We start from the raw sequence: 16,122 nt of genomic DNA on the forward strand, positions 1-16,122 counted from the left end.
TCCTTCCCCCAGCAACCAGATTCACCTCTCAGTCACCTTACACCTTAGCAATAATCACACAGACCATGTACATGGCAGCATTATACCTATATACAAATATGACAAAAATGCGATTGAACAAGCATCCCTCCAAACCAATGGATACCCTGATGTTCCAGATGAACTCATACCCAAGTGTCACCACCACAATGATCATAAAACCACACCAGCACTGAATACTCTGGTGAAACCAGAGTCAGTGCATCACCTGCTGCCACCTCTAATTCACTAGCACACCAGCCAGTGCGTTCTTCTTGCAGAGTCTCATCTAACAAGGCATACAAATGGGAGAGGTGTGGTCTACAAAACAAATTTGCATTAGATGAAGTTACATAGTACATGATAAGGGGAAAGTGGGAGGATAGCTCAGGGGCAGCATGCTCACCTTGAGAACAAAACGACGCTGTCAATGAGGGTAAGATCCCTGGATTGACACTTACAAGCTTGAGGAGCATGGCATTAAGCACGGTATAAAACAACTATAACAATATTGTTGAATTTATCATATACCAACACACTATTACATGCACTCATCTTAACCTCGGGTCGAGAATGTAAACACCCACTCCCCTAGAATAAACTGAGAAAGATTATCTAACTTGTGCACGAGTTGTAAAAAGTGAGCAAATGCTTTGATAATATAGAATAGAGCAAACAAGTTTTGTCACAATCATTATTATTTTGAAAACATTTGCACTGGGGCAAACATAAATCATATGGTTTTTAAAAGTATGTTTGCAGCAAAACATAAAAAGAAATCTGTTTGCTACTTTCCTTTTCGTGTTACTTATCAAACATTGTAAAATAAACAGACTGTTTCCATTTTGCCCTTGTGAAAACCTATTTTAATAAAAACAAATTGGGGCTAAATCTGACTGTTCCATTCCCAATTATCTAAGCAGTAAATTGGTGCTAAATTCTTTTGCTCCACCTATTTGCATTAGTGCAAAGCTTTGATAATTTTCTCCCGGACAGACTAAAAAACGTACTAAGGAAAGATTATCTAATCCAAACTAATGAAATCCTGACTAAAAGAGGGCTTACCCAGTTGATTGGCTGCAGATTCTGTATGAAGGAGGCGGCGGAATCAATCAAACATGTGATGATTTACTGCCCTGGTTTGATCGTCCTCCGACAGCAGCTCTTAACACCTCTCTTCCACTCATTGCAAACTTTGGATGATGACCAAAGATGGTCTGCTTTGATAGGCGGAACGTCCACTTCATGGGTGATTGCGGTAGTAAGATTTATTCGGAAAGCTTTCCCACTGAGTCTGGCAATTCTTTCCAACAACCTCTAACTAAAGAACTAAAAGATGGAAATGTCTTAAACACTTGGTGGAAAGATCCAAAAAGGAAGCCCATCAGTGGGTGCACGGGACTCGTATGTTTGTTCTTTTGTGAAAATTGCAACGCAATTAAATTCAAATAAATTAAAAAAAAGAAAAGATTACCCCTACATTAACAAGAAAAGACAATACATTCCAAAGACAATAAAATGTTGTATCCCTTTTCGTTTACATAGAGTGACCATGAAAAAAGTGTTCATTTTATTTTCATATTTCACCCATATGTCGTGATTTGAAATGCCCCCTGCTGGCGAAGCCCTTCCCTCGCCTTTATCCATGTATGGTTTCTGCTATGCCTCAAAGCTCATGATAATCCGGTTGTAGAAGCATATTCCACTACCAATCTTGACAGTCAAAGCTAACAACTACAAATTGGTCTTAAAATAAGCATCCAGCATGAGCATTTTCAAGGACATCTAACACTGCACCAACACTCTAGGATCCTGGATATCTCAGTCTATGAACAAGTGCAATGCCATTATCAGATTCGTATCGGTCAAGGAAATAAGATCTGGCACACATCGCCAGGTCCACCCATATTACAGATATCCTCGCATCCTGTTATGAGAGTATTATTACCACAATCATTAACCCTCGAGGTGTTCTCATGTGAAGATGGCATCCTTCCTGCATCCATTATGAAGACCATCACTGAAGTAGCATTCACGATGCTTCCACACACCATCAGTGCCTGACTAGTGCAAGGCATCTTTCCCCACATACTCAAAAAGTCCACATTTTCTTCCAGCTGAAAATGCCCACTAATATCCCTAGCATCATTTCAAACTAGCTCCCCATCAGAAAACAAATCTCATTGTAAAAGTCATTGTAAAAGGTTACCCTTAAAGGAAGCACACAAATCTTTCATCACAAGCTCCTATGATATTAAGCAAGTTTAATCATGTGACTCTCCCCCCAAATCTATGCCACTGGATATAGTGCTACGAAGATTCACCTCTTATCTCACAGAGTATCGATATGCTCAGATACCTATCTCAATGCCACATAATAAAGCAACAATCTACTTTGTCTCCAGTCGTCCTCAACCTCCACATGGAATCCCTTGTGGAACTCTTCACCACCAGCAACATCAAATTCCATTGGTATGCTGACAACACACAGCTCTATGTCAAGGCCAGCTATGTTAATGATATCCAGTGACTGAAACACTGCAACTCCCTCTTCCAGACCGGGATGTGAGGATAAACTCATGACTGAGTACATTCTCCTCGGGGGATCCACCTAATGCACAGTAGTACAAAACTGACAATATCAAACTCACGAGATCCTCTTCCTGATTACTTCTTCGTTTTATATCTGCTATTCGTCATAAAACATGGCCTTTAACTTAAAAACCCTTGAAGTCACAGAAAGCCTTTACCAACTTCCACGCATAAAACCAAGCCCTTTGTTTTATTCTGAGACTTTAGAACTGCCATCTAAGTGCTGCTCAACTTCTCGCTGCTGCCATCGACCCCCCTGAAAATCAACAACATCGCCCTCGCCCAATATGGGCTCCACCTCCAAGCACATGATAGCTTCAGGACAGATTGCATCACCTACAAGGAAAGGCACCAATGTTCCAAGCCTTGCCCTGATCTTTTTAGAATCTAAGAAATGCACAAAACTAGAAAATAGTAACTGCTGGACTCTAAAATAGTTGTTCTACACTTATTATAGTAGTCTGCTATCATCTACACTTTAAGAAGAATCTGAAGGCTGAGCTCTTCAAAAAACATAATGTTGAATGTGAATTGCCCAATCATGAATGCCCTCTTTCTTCCTTCCTTGGCCTTTGACTTATCCCAAACATGTATCTTACCATCTGAATGCCTCTCTGGACCCTCCATATCCATTTGTACAACATTCCACGTCTTTGTGAATTTGTTATTTGTGGAGGGGTTTGTAAAGTACACCCTTTCTCCAAAAGGCCTCTTTGTGCAATAGAGGCCAGGGGACAGTCTGATCTTCAACTTTCTCTTAAACATCAAAGGGGTGTCTAGTTAACACTGGTTATTTAGTGCTATAGATGTCTCTGTGAATAAGACACATTGATTTCAACGTGATTTAATAAGACTTTAGAAGTTCAGGTAGTTATACCAGACATCACATTAGGAAATTTCTGAAGGCTGAGCAGATGTTCGGAGGTCTCATTCCGTACATTCTGAAAACGAGTCACCCATGTATCAGTAGTTGCAGCTAAATCTGTTCCCAAAGTCCAGATGGCATTAAATAAAGGCATTAGCATCCAGATCTGTGTGCAGGAAAGAGAGAAAGGTCTTGATAGTCTGCTAGTCAAATTGAATTCTGAAAGGCTAACACCTTAGGGGCCTAAGTTCTGCATCCATAGAGACACCCAGGATATGTCGAGTTGGAAGTGGGGAGAGTGATCAATACAGTATGTTATTCCTGGGTTGATATTGATATTGATATTTTATTTATATCGCGCTCCTACACAATTGTTTCAGAGCCCGACAAGGCAAGGGAGGGGAACAGGAGAGAACAAAACAGCGATCTTACTAGGCCCAGTGACATTGAGAACGCGCAAGTACATGGGAGAAGGGGAGGGGAAAAGTGCATGGAAGGGGGAGAAGTGGAAAGTGCGAAGCAGAGCAGAAACAGATAAATAACAATAAATAAATAATAAAGGCAACAAATAGTGGTAGTGCAGCCAGCAATTTGCAAGTGCTATGGTTAAGGCAGCAGACAGGATAGGTCTGATAAGTGCAGGAAGAAAAAGGGGGGGGCTAAAAGTGTTTGGCCATTGAGGTTTTTTTTGATGAAAGGCACTCTCTTAGTTTAACTGAAGTGAAATAAAAATGTTAGAAACACGTATGTGTCATTTGTGCAGACTCGGCTGTGCTGTCTACAAAAAGATGTTTAGATTCTGGAGGTTGGATTCTGGAGGAGCAGAATGTTGGTGCTGAGTTTTTTGGGATGGAGAGTGCTCTAAAGTAAAAAAGCACGCCCAACGCTAGTAGGCTGGTGATGGTAATTTCCTGACTCCCAAACTCCACCTCATTTCTTAACCAGACATTTTATCTACATTTTGTAATCGGGGGGGGGGGGGGGGGGGAGAGATTAAGCCTTTCATGGTTGAGAGGTTCATGCGAGGAAGCAACTTCTCTTTGAATCTGAGAATAGTTAAAAGACTAGAGGGTGACCTACAGGAACTGTATGTTACCAATTGACAGTCTACAGTCCTCGCTTACCGTTCTTCACTTCACCAGGGGTTAGATGGAGGTACATGTTTCAGCTAAATCCCATTACTGAACATCAACATTTAGCTTGAGTCGAACCACCTGTTTGTCCCTGGACTCTAAATGGGCACGGGCCAGCGCTGACAGCCTTCATATATCCACTTCTACTGGTGCCATATTGTAGCTGTGTGTCTGCTGGATTACCCAATGCAGTCCCATACAACTGCAAAGTGCCAGGATGGATGCTTCCAAAGTCAGTTGATATAGAAGAGATGTTAGGGACCTAGACACACTGCTACTCTACAAGAAACAGAACTGATTAAAAAGCGTTCGAAATAAATAAACTGCAAAGGCTAAAAGAGGTAAAGTAACTGGAGCAAAAATGAATAAAAGGAAACACAAAATGTAAAATAATATCAAGTTACCTGAAAGGATATAAAGTGGGAGTCAGGTGCTTCTTGATATCTCTTTCCAGACATGTACTCTGGCATTAATATCACGGTTTCCTTCCCATACAGATGCCATAGTCCCCAAAAAACGGGATAAATATATCAATGAAGATGACAGTAAACAAGATGGGAATGTGAAAAACTCTTTTCTCTATTCCGAGGTGATGTTGGCTGCTAATCCATTTCCTCCCTGTTTCCCTCACCAGCAATGTCCTGCCTTTATCTCCCCTTTGCCCTAGCTTCCTACCTCCTCTTCTCTCTTTCATGTTCTCCCTCCTCTCTTTCCACTTACCATACCTACCTCCTCTATCTCTTCTGTCCTTCCTCAGGCTCTGTTATTTCCTCGCTCTCCCACCTAAATCTCTCTTTTTCCTCTTTCTCTCTCTATCTCTCCATCTCCACACCCATTCCCTATTGGTCCTCTGTGTATCGCAATAGAGTATATGTTATAACTGGATCTATCCCTACCAAGGAGGGCTCATATGTGGGCTTCATCGGTTTCCCCTCTGAGTAATAAGATATTTTTTTAGATCATGAAAACAACCTTGGGGTACAGACATCAAGCTGTCTTCAAATTCAGTGACATTTACATTGAGCTGAACCAGTTCTTTGACCCCAGTTTTTTGAATTAAAGGTAATATTTGAATTTCAGAAACACATGTGGACATCATTTAGGCACTATTACATAGCTTGTCTATATCGGGTTGCATCATTGTAATGCCTTTATCCTGACTAAATAATATTTTACTGAAAAGCAAAAATAGTTAATTCATGAAAGAGTGAGCTAGGTGGCGGAAAGAAAGATGTTTTTTCTTCCAGCAGAGGAACCGATGGAATTTGTCACGTTATATTGAGACCACCCTTAAACTGGGGAGTTGCTTCCCACCCCAAGTCAAGGAGCCCTGCAATATTAGCTTAAGTTTTTTAGCAATGGCCTTACTGGAGACTCATATAGAGTTACACAAATCTACCCCCCTGTAAACAGCGAGCCAAGAGCCAGGCCGGGTATAGGAAATATATTTGTATTTATGTGAATTATAAATAATGGGAACACACCAAAATGACACACGTCGCCTTCTTAGTGGGTCACAATAAAAATTCTGGTTACACCGATAAATCATACAAGTTGGTTGGGAAAAACACAAATCACAAATCTTTGCTTTAGCCCAAATTCACTTCCAGAAGTAATCAACACTGATCAATGAACAAAAGCAATTACATAAGTAGTGCTGTGCAATTTCGATTTTATTGATTGGTACAAATGCATATGGAAATTCTGATTTTGCCCACATGCTTGCTTTAAAATAAACACAGGGTGATTTAACGGTTTGTTTTCTGTCTCCCCTTCACTTAAAGGTCTGTATTGGGAAAGTCGGACAGTAAAAATTGGGATGGTTTATGAAGTTTGGATTTCCAGCTCCACTCCACTTAAAGGCCTACGTTGGGGAACTGGACCCGTAGGATTACCGAAATAAATGACAGTATATCGTTTTTAGCGCACACTGGGAATGAGCGTTGTTGATTCCGAATTTTAAAATAAATCACTCAGTGGTGTTCTGCCAAGGGGAATTAATTAAATTCATATTTTTTGTTAAATGGGCTAAGGATGTACACAGTTTTGCCGCCCCCGGCCGCTATAAAAGGGAAAGGATTTAAGGCCAGCAGATACTCCCACCTTTTGGTTTCAAAGGAGTCAATTCTACTTAAATTGAAAACCTCTGTTTAAAGTTCAGGAAAAACATCTCCATTTCAGGACCCTCTTTGAGGACAGGCCAGGGGTCTGGTCACTCCACTCTCAAGAATCAACCCCACCTCTTCACAATAGGGCTCAGTCAGCTTTTTAGGCCTCCCTAGCAATACACAGATCCACCCTGATGCAATTTCAATTTTCCTTTGGTGCCTCCTTCTGGCTCTCAGATGGTAATTTTCAGTAGCTCCATCCCTTCTCTCACAGTGCATCCACCTTAGATACCAGTGATGACACCATCAAGATCTCAATATTGTCACTTTCCTGCAAGAGATCTTGCAGCCAGGATTAATCAGTAACCCTTCCATCTCATCCCAAGTGCAGCCTCTCTCTCTTTGTATTGGTTTAGGAATCTGAAACAGACATATGGCAACTTCCATTTGAAATCCGCTCTTGTTCCTGTGTCACCTTTTTGGCAAAAATTAGCTATGTGGCAAAACCTTATGATTTACTAGTAACTGTCATAATAAATAAATATTCTGCTTCAGCTAATCATGGGGAATTAAATAAAACAACAGCCGGGTCTGCAGCATGTTGCAAGGCTGTTTGGCAATTTTCTGCCATTTTTGCAAAAAGCATAATAGTTCAGGAAGATGTAATTTACTCACTGCATTCCTAATTGTACCCTCCACTAGCACGCCAATTCTCAAATACAGGAAATGTTCAGCACAGCCAGGAAGACCTTTTAGCTGCCCATTACAATTCCCTAAATCACAGGTGGATGAATTTTATATCAACAAAATTGCCTGGACATTATCTAAAAAATGACACGAAGATGACGGCAGTACGGCTCATGGTTGCTGAGAAGAATACCTACATGGCAATAGTCTTTTTAGATTAATATTAATATATATTTCCTATATTTGTTTCAGAGTTCAGGCTTGATTTCAGACCTTGTTTTTACACCTCCCCCCTATATTACGGTAATGCACCAACTAGGTCATTGGCTCTGCACAGAAATGAGCTTTCAGGGGACTGGCAGTCTGGGGAAGTTTGTTTTTAACACCCTTAGCGGCCACACTTTATTGCAGTTGTAAACAGCTGGGATGCAAGCCAGGTTTTCAGTGGGGGAGTCCTTTGTGACATTTACCCCATAACAAGCAAAGGGGTCTGCCTCAGGCCTACATGGACTTTTCATGGAAACAAAGTGGGCTTTTCTTTTCAAATCTATGCTGGTATTTTGCATTTGAAGCATACTCTACATAACTTTTTGTCATCACAAACCATGCCTTTTCCATGACATCTTTATGTTAGATTGGGTACTTTTTTCTCACGTCTTGATTTAAACTGCAAACATCCATGAAAATCCTGCTTTCCAAGTGAAAGGAGCATTTCTGCATTTCTTAAGCAACTGTGAATTAAAATGCTGCTTTTCCTTTTGTAATGGCAGGTAGGCCTTTCTCAGGTGGCACTTCCTTGTATTACCTGCAGAAACCCCACTGTCTGCCTTAATAAGTCCATCTTCAGTGTGAAGATTTTGTTATAAATGCTGCCAGGACATTTTTTAGTGGGCCCTTCAGGTCTGTTTGGGGCTTTTGTTTGCACCCCACGTGCACCCTCTCACCCCTGTTCTTCCAAGATTCTCCTGTGGGGAAGAGCAGGGCAGAATGGGGTTTTCATCCGAAGACCCTTTTCTTTTTTTTCTCATATTTCTTTTCGGTTGGAGCCCATTCGGCTCAATTGCCTTCATTAAGGAGTGGGCACTCTGGCATTTACTTCCGTCTTTGGGTTGAGGGGTGTAGCATGGCCCCATTTTCCTCCTTCTTCCTGGAATCCCCGGGGTCCTTCCCAGTCTCCCCTCTTGCCTCCAGGCTGGAAGTGAAGGAAGTTAATTATCTAGCAAATAGAAGAAATAAAAGGTTTAGTACCTTTTTACACAACATATTTCCCCTGAATATTTACACAGAATTGACAAAACAACAACAGCATACCGTTTTAACAAAAGCCATGTTTACCATTTCACAAAACAGTATTTATTTATTTTCTTTCTCTTTACAATGAGCGCTAAGTAAATGACTACCTGTACACACACACACATATATATATATATATATATACACATTATATACATATCTTAGTTTCCATCCAATTTTCATCCTTCCTTTTCATTCCTCAGATGGTTCCTCTGCTCGACTTTCATTTGGCTCATCAATCAGTCATAAAGATTGTCTGGGATTACAGCTTTTCAACTGATTGATGTGGACCAATTTTTCTTTTGTCTGTTCTCCGTTTGGGATGTGGATGTTGTAGGCAACAGGTGATATGAGGGCTTGTGCATGCTTTACAAGTGAAATAAATAAATACATTAATAAATAGGCACCATGCCAAGACGGGATAAACTTCCACTCCTTCGTTTGATTACTTTGAAAACTGTACAGGAAAACCTTGTCACCTATTTCATACTCTTTCTTGGTGGTCTTCAGACCATAATAGGTCTTCGTTCCTTCAGCTGACTTAACTAAATTGCGCTAAGCTTAAGCAAAAAAGCGTGCTGGAGATGGAGATAAATTTCAAAGTACTCATGAGTAGTGGACCCATTTATCAGGGTCTGCTCCTGAGTTCTATAGAGCAGATTGTGAAGTAACAACATTTTTTATCCGGTCATGAGCTCAAATGGAGACATCTTTGTTGCAGAAGATGATGTAGACCTAATACCATCAGGACCTAATAATAATCAGATGTCTCAACTGGGTCCAAAGCCTACCACGAACTTCTTTAAGATACTCAAAATTGTCTTGTTGTATCTCTCTACCCCCTGCTTGAGGTCAGGCGGTAGGTAATGTGGAGTTTTCTTTTGACCCCTAGAATCTCCCACATCTTTGCCATCACCTCACTGGTAAAATGACTTCCTCGTTCTGACTGAATCCTTTGTGGGAGGCTGAAACAAGATAAGATGTGGGTGATCGTTAGTGCAGCAGCAGTCCCCATCCGACAGTTCGGTGCTGGTAGACATTCTACCCACTTTGTGAACAAGCATATCATATTAAACATGTATTTGTTTCCTCTAGAAGAACGAATCACTGGCCCGATGAAATCGAAATCTGACCAATGCAGTGTCATTCCCCTTTTTTTAGGGGAGCTCTGTGTGGGAGTGAACTCCGTTGAAACTGACCACTCTGTAACGCTCACCTGATTCCCGCAGAGGCGCCGGTCTTGACTGGGTGAATGCCGTATCTTCAAAGGTGATGTGTAACACACGGTTGGCTCTTTGGGCTGGACCTCTGTGCACTGTATGTCTGACTCGAAGAGTAATATGTCTTAGGTAAGTGAACGCCGAGCTCTCCATCTGCCTCGGGGCAGGGTGCCGTAACCAGTTTCTTCACTGGATAAGGGTGCAGGCCTCTTGACCTCAGAGGACTGCTGTCCGTCGTTAACTGCACGAACGGTAAGTTCTGGGCACTTCAAATGTCTTAAAAGTCTTTTGTAATGATATCTCTTGTTTTGCAGGGTTCCGGCGATGGCGGATGGCGGGCTGATGAGAGTTGAGGATCGAACCCGCGTGAGGAATAGAAGCGCCTGGAAGCACGTAAGTAAGCGCTTGTAGCCTGCTTCACGATGCGCACTAACTGTCCCTTTTATCTTGCAGGTACAAGTTCGGAGCTTTAGAGAAGCTGAAGGGTGCTGGAATACCCACTGGATTCGGCGTGGGAAGGAGTAATGGCACGTGAGTAATAAAGTTGCCCAATGTCTTTAAACGCACCTTCTTTTGTCTTTCAGATGCGGGATGCAGCGCCGAAGGCCTCCGGAGCGTGCAAAGAGCTGGTAAGCTTTTGTCTTTCAGATGCCGGAATGCAGTGCGAAGACCTCCGGAGCATGCGAAGAGTAGGTAAGCCTTTGTCTTTCAGATGCCGGAATGCAGCGCGAGGCGTTGGTGACAGCCGATGGACCAGGTAAGAGATGCGCTGCCACTGAAGACCGTAGTGCTAACCTGTTCTTTCTTTGTCTTTACAGGTGCTGCTGAAGACTGGATTCCAGGATGGTAAGCCTTTGTTCCCTTAGGCCCAGGATCAGAAGCAGAAGACACGATGAGCGTTCTGCTGCAGAGAATGCAGAATAACGCAAAGCAAGATTCATCCATCGGGTATGGTTTAAATAGCCTCCTGTAGTGCTTAGGCGTCTCCTTCCACATCCACGCCTAGGTAAGAAAAGAGTTCCTGCTTTCCAGAAGAGTTCCAGTGTTCTGAACCTAGGGAGTGGCTCCTGCCCCACCCAACAGGAAAAGTAGTCCCAAACAGAAGAGGATCAGGGGTTCAACTGGCAGGTAAGTAAGCAGCATGGTCTGCTGCAGGTAAGTCCACCCAAGCATTATGAGCCCGGCGCTTCCAGCGCTGGGACTGGGCATCTTTATGAGCCTGGTGCCACTGGCGCCAGGACAGGGTCCAAAAGGTCCCAATTGGGACTGGCTGGCACTCGGAACCGGGGTTATGGGTCTGCTTCCAAGGGAGTCGGGCAAGTCCTGATCTTTTGGAAGCAGAGATCATGACAGCACCTCCCCTCAAGGCCCCTCCCAAACCGGGCTTCTCCGGGGGTTTGGGCTTGTTAGGAAATGTTCGATGAAATCTTTTGATTAGACGAGGCGCGTGGGCATATTCTGCAGGTTCCCAGGATCTTTCTTGGGGACCGTAGCCTTTCCAGTCAATCAGGTAAAATAGTTTAGATTTGGAGATCTTGGAATCCAGGATGCTTTTGACTTCAAACTCGAGTTCTCCATCAACTAGAATAGGTTTTGGAGATGTAGTTAGTCGGCTTTGAGGTTGCACGGGTTTTAATAGAGAGACGTGGAAGACCGGATGTATCTTCATGTGAGGAGGCAAGTCCGACTTGACCGCTACTGGATTTACTATGGTAGTGATGGAATAGGGACCAAGGTATCTTGGGTTGAATGTGCGTGGTCCTTTTAGAGGTAGATATTTGGTGGATAACCAGACTTGATCTCCTACTTGATATTGGGGGGCTTCCTTCCGATGTTGGTCTGCTCCTTTCTTGTATTGTTCTTTAGCCCTTTGAAGGTGAGAAACGGCTTCCTTAAAGGCTTGGGTGATTGTAGAATGCAGGTGGTCTACTCCTGGTGTTCCAAGATCTTGGAGTGGATCCAACTCCGAGGTTCGAGGGTGACTACCGTATAAAAGAAAAAACGGGGTCTTCCGAGTTCCCGAGTGGACAGAGTTATTGTAGGCATATTCGGCTATCCAAAGGATATCTTTCCAAGTTTTTTCAGTTTGTTGTAGCATGCAGCGCAAATACTGTTCCAGAGTTTGATTGGTCCTCTCGGTTTGTCCGTCGGTTTGAGGGTGGTGGCTGGTCGAAAGTCTCACATCAATTTGAGCCGACCGACAGCAACTTCGCCAAAAATGAGAAATAAATTGACTACCTCGATCCGAAATTAGAACTGAAGGAAAACTGTGCAGTCGGACGATGTTTTCGAGAAATTCTCGGGCCAGAGTTGCTGCTGTTGGTAAGCCTTTGAGTGGAATGAAATGCACCATCTTGGAGAATAGGTCCACGATTACCAGGATCGTATTGTATCCAGAGCATGGAGGTAGATCGGTGATGAAGTCCATAGAAAGCGTATGCCAAGGGCGAGGCGGGATGTCAATAGGGCGTAAGAGGCCGGCTGGTTTTTCCTTTTGACTCTTGTTTTGGGCGCATACTCCACAGGACATTATAAAGTCTCTGATATCTTTTTTCCAAGACGGCCACCAGAAGTAGCGCTTGATCTTTTCCGAGGTCTTGGTCATACTGGGATGTCCTTCCATTAAAGAATCGTGATAACAAGAGATTACCTTTTTCTGTACATCTGTGCTGGGCAGGTATAACCGTTCTTGGAAATATAATAGGTTGTCCTTCACCGTAAAGTCCTTTCCCTGCAGATGCCAATTCTGTATGTCTGCTGGAGTTGCCAGTAGCCTGGCTTTATCCTTAACTTCCTCTATGGATTGTGTGGCGATTACACCTACAATTCTTTGTTCGGGAATGATAGGTACAGGTTTAGGATTGATCAAATGTTCTTCCACTCCCATCCGAGAAATGGCATCAGCTTTACCGTTTTTTGTACCAGGTCGATAGGTAATTATGAAGTCAAACTCGGCAAAGAATAGTGCCCAACGGAGTTGCCTAGAGGATTGAGCTTTTGCGGTTTTCAAATATTGCAGGTTTCGGTGATCTGTAATCACAGTAACGGCGTGTCAGGCCCCCAGAAGATAATGCCGCCAAGCCTTAAAGGCGGACTTGATAGCTAGAAGTTCCTTATCAGTAATAGTGTAATTGATTTCAGGAGGCGAGAATTTGCGGGACCAAAATGCCACGGGATGCAACTGATTGGTTACTGGGTCCTTTTGTGATAGAACTGCCCACATGGCAAGGCTTGAAGCATCAGTTTCAACGATGTAGGGGAGTTCTGGGCGAGGATGTTTTAAGATCGGTGCAGAGATAAATCTAGTCTTCAAATTCTGGAAAGCTTGTTCCGCCTCGGTAGACCATTCAAAACGTTTGTTTTTCTTTAACAAGGCGGTGATGGGCTGGACTATTCGAGAGAATTCGGGGATAAACCTGAGGTAAAAGTTAGCGAAGCCTAACATGCTTTGAACACCTTTTACGGAGGATGGCGATGGCCATTTGAGAATTGCATCGACCTTCTTTGAATCCATACGCACTCCGCTAGGTGATAATATGAATCCCAAGAATTCAACTTCAGTCACGTTGAAAACACATTTTTCCAACTTAGCGAAAAGTTTGTGTTGACGCAATCTCTCGAGGACCATTTTCACGTGTTTCCGATGTTCAGTTTCCGATGAAGAATAAACGAGGATGTCGTCAATGTAAACAACAACACACACATCTATGAGCTCTCTGAGGACATCGTTCATAAAATATTGAAAGGCGGCCGGGGCATTGCAAAGTCCGAAGGGCATGACCTGATATTCAAATAGCCCATACTTGGTGCGGAAGGCCGTCTTCCATTCATCGCCCTCTTTTACTCGTACCAAGTGGTAGGCTCCTCTAAGATCCAGCTTTGTATATATGCATGCTTTTCTGACTTGGTCCAGGAGTTCAGGGATCAAAGGTAACGGATATCTATTGTTAACGGTGATCTGGTTCAGGGCGCGATAATCTATACAAGTTCTAAGGTCCCCTTCTTTTTTTGGAATGAAGAACAAAGCTGAGGAAGCAGGGGACTTGGAAGGACGAATAAACCCATTCGCTAGGTATTGATCCAGGTATTGTCGGAGGTGAAGATTCTCAGGCTCGGTGAGGGCATAAATTCTACTACAAGGAGGAGTAGATCCAGGTATCAGGTCTATCTGGCAGTCATAAGACCTATGAGGAGGTAGAGAGTTAGCCTGATCCTTCCGGAAAACATCTTGGAATTCTAGGTATTCAGGAGGTAACTGGGGAGCCTCCGAGGAAATTGCTGCCAGTGCAACACCAGGTCGAGGGTGACAAGTAGAGACACATTCTGGAAACTGAACCGTTCTTGCTCGCCAATCGATCTGAGGATTGTGCTTCTCTAACCAAGGAATTACTAGAATAATCTGGAACTGAGGGGCCTTGATCACATCGAACACGATCTTCTCATGGTGTCCATCTTGACTTACTAGCGTCACTTCTTGGGTGGTATGCGTTACTGGTCCGGAGGCTATCTCCGTACCATCCACCGTAGTAATGACGTCCTTTACAGCCTTTGGACAAAGAGTCAGATTCATCCTCAAAACCATTTCATGATCCACATAATTGCCGATGGCACCGCTGTCGACGTAAGCTTCAATCGCATGTAATCGATCCGGATGTTCAGGGCTAATGAGGACCATAGGTATCACGAAATGCGAGGTCACGGAACTGGTTTTAACGCTCGGCAAGAGGACCTCTATTCTTGTCGGGCGAGGTCGTTTCCCTGCTCAGAGTTTGTGACCCTGGTAACTGCAGCTCCTACTGCCTTCTTGGCTGGTTTCACCGGACAGTCTCGAAGAAAGTGCCCCGAGTTTCCGCAATAGAGGCATAATTGCAGCTGTTTTCTCCTTTCCCGCTCCTTTTGTGTTAGTGGTCCTTTCAGGCCCCCTATTTGCATGGGTTCCCCGGAGTCTACTCCTTTGGAAGGAGTTGGTGGTTTGGAAAATACTCGAGCATCAAACTTGGAACGATCGGCCTTCCTGTTCTGCAGTCTGTGGTCAATTTGAACGACTAAGTCAATATAGTCCGAACAGTCTTGCGGGGGATTCACTACTTGGGCTAACACATCTTTGAGCTCTCCACGTAGACCTCTATAAAACAGCGTAATACTTTTGTCCTCAGGCCATCGAGTTTCCACTATCAGTCTGTTGAAAGACGCAATATAAGCCAAAAGGTCTTGATTACCCTGTCGCAATGAAAGGAGCTCATTGTCCAAGGCCTGCCCCTGTGAATGTCTTGCAAACAGTTTTTCCATACTGAGCTGAAAAGCTTGAAAATCATGGAGAACCGGATCATCTTGATTAACTACAGGGATCGACCAGTCTGCCGCATTGCCACTAAGGTACGAAAGCACGAAAGCTACCTTAGCTTGATCAGTTGGAAAGGCTGCTGGCCGGCATAAGAAGTGCAACCGGCACTGATTAATAAATACTGCAAACCTCTTTGGGTCACCAGAAAATCGTTCGGGCGGAGCCAGAGGTACATTCCCAGGCAGGTTGATCTGCACACGGTTCGTAGAGGATGTTGAAGGAAGATTTGCCCCTGATGCGGATAACGGAGTTTGTCCGGCTTGTGACTGTAGCAATTGTCTAGCGAGATCGTCTGTTCGCTCCTTGGAAATAATCAGTTCCCTTCTTAGAGCATTAGTTTCCTGACGGGCTGCATGCACTTCTGCTCTTAGTTCCCCAAGTAACTGGGCTAGCTGGTCGGTATCCGAGGTTTCCATAGCGCCTGGGTGGGAGTTTTGCGATAGGCTTTGCGTTCTGTAACGCTTACCTGATTCCCGCAGAGGCGCCGGTCTTCACTGGGTGAATGCCGTATCTTCAAAGGTGATGTGTAACACACGGTTGGCTCTTTGGGCTGGACCTCTGTGCACTGTATGTCTGACTCGAAGAGTAATATGTCTTAGGTAAGTGAACGCCGAGCTCTCCATCTGCCTCGGGCAGGGTGCCGTAACCAGTTTCTTCACTGGATAAGGGTGCAGGCCTCTTGACCTCAGAGGACTGCTGTCCGTCGTTAACTGCACGAACGGTAAGTTCTGGGCACTTCAAATGTCTTAAAAGTCTTTTGTAATGATATCTCTTGTTTTGCAGGGTTCCGGCGATGGCGGATGGCGGGCTGATGAGAGTTGAGGATCGAACCCGCGTGAGGAATAGAAGCGCCTGGAAGCAC

The sequence above is a fragment of the Ambystoma mexicanum genome, chromosome 1q, assembly GCF_040938575.1.
Source record: "Ambystoma mexicanum isolate Mex_15411 chromosome 1q, UKY_AmexF1_1, whole genome shotgun sequence".
NCBI lineage: Eukaryota > Metazoa > Chordata > Amphibia > Caudata > Ambystomatidae > Ambystoma > Ambystoma mexicanum.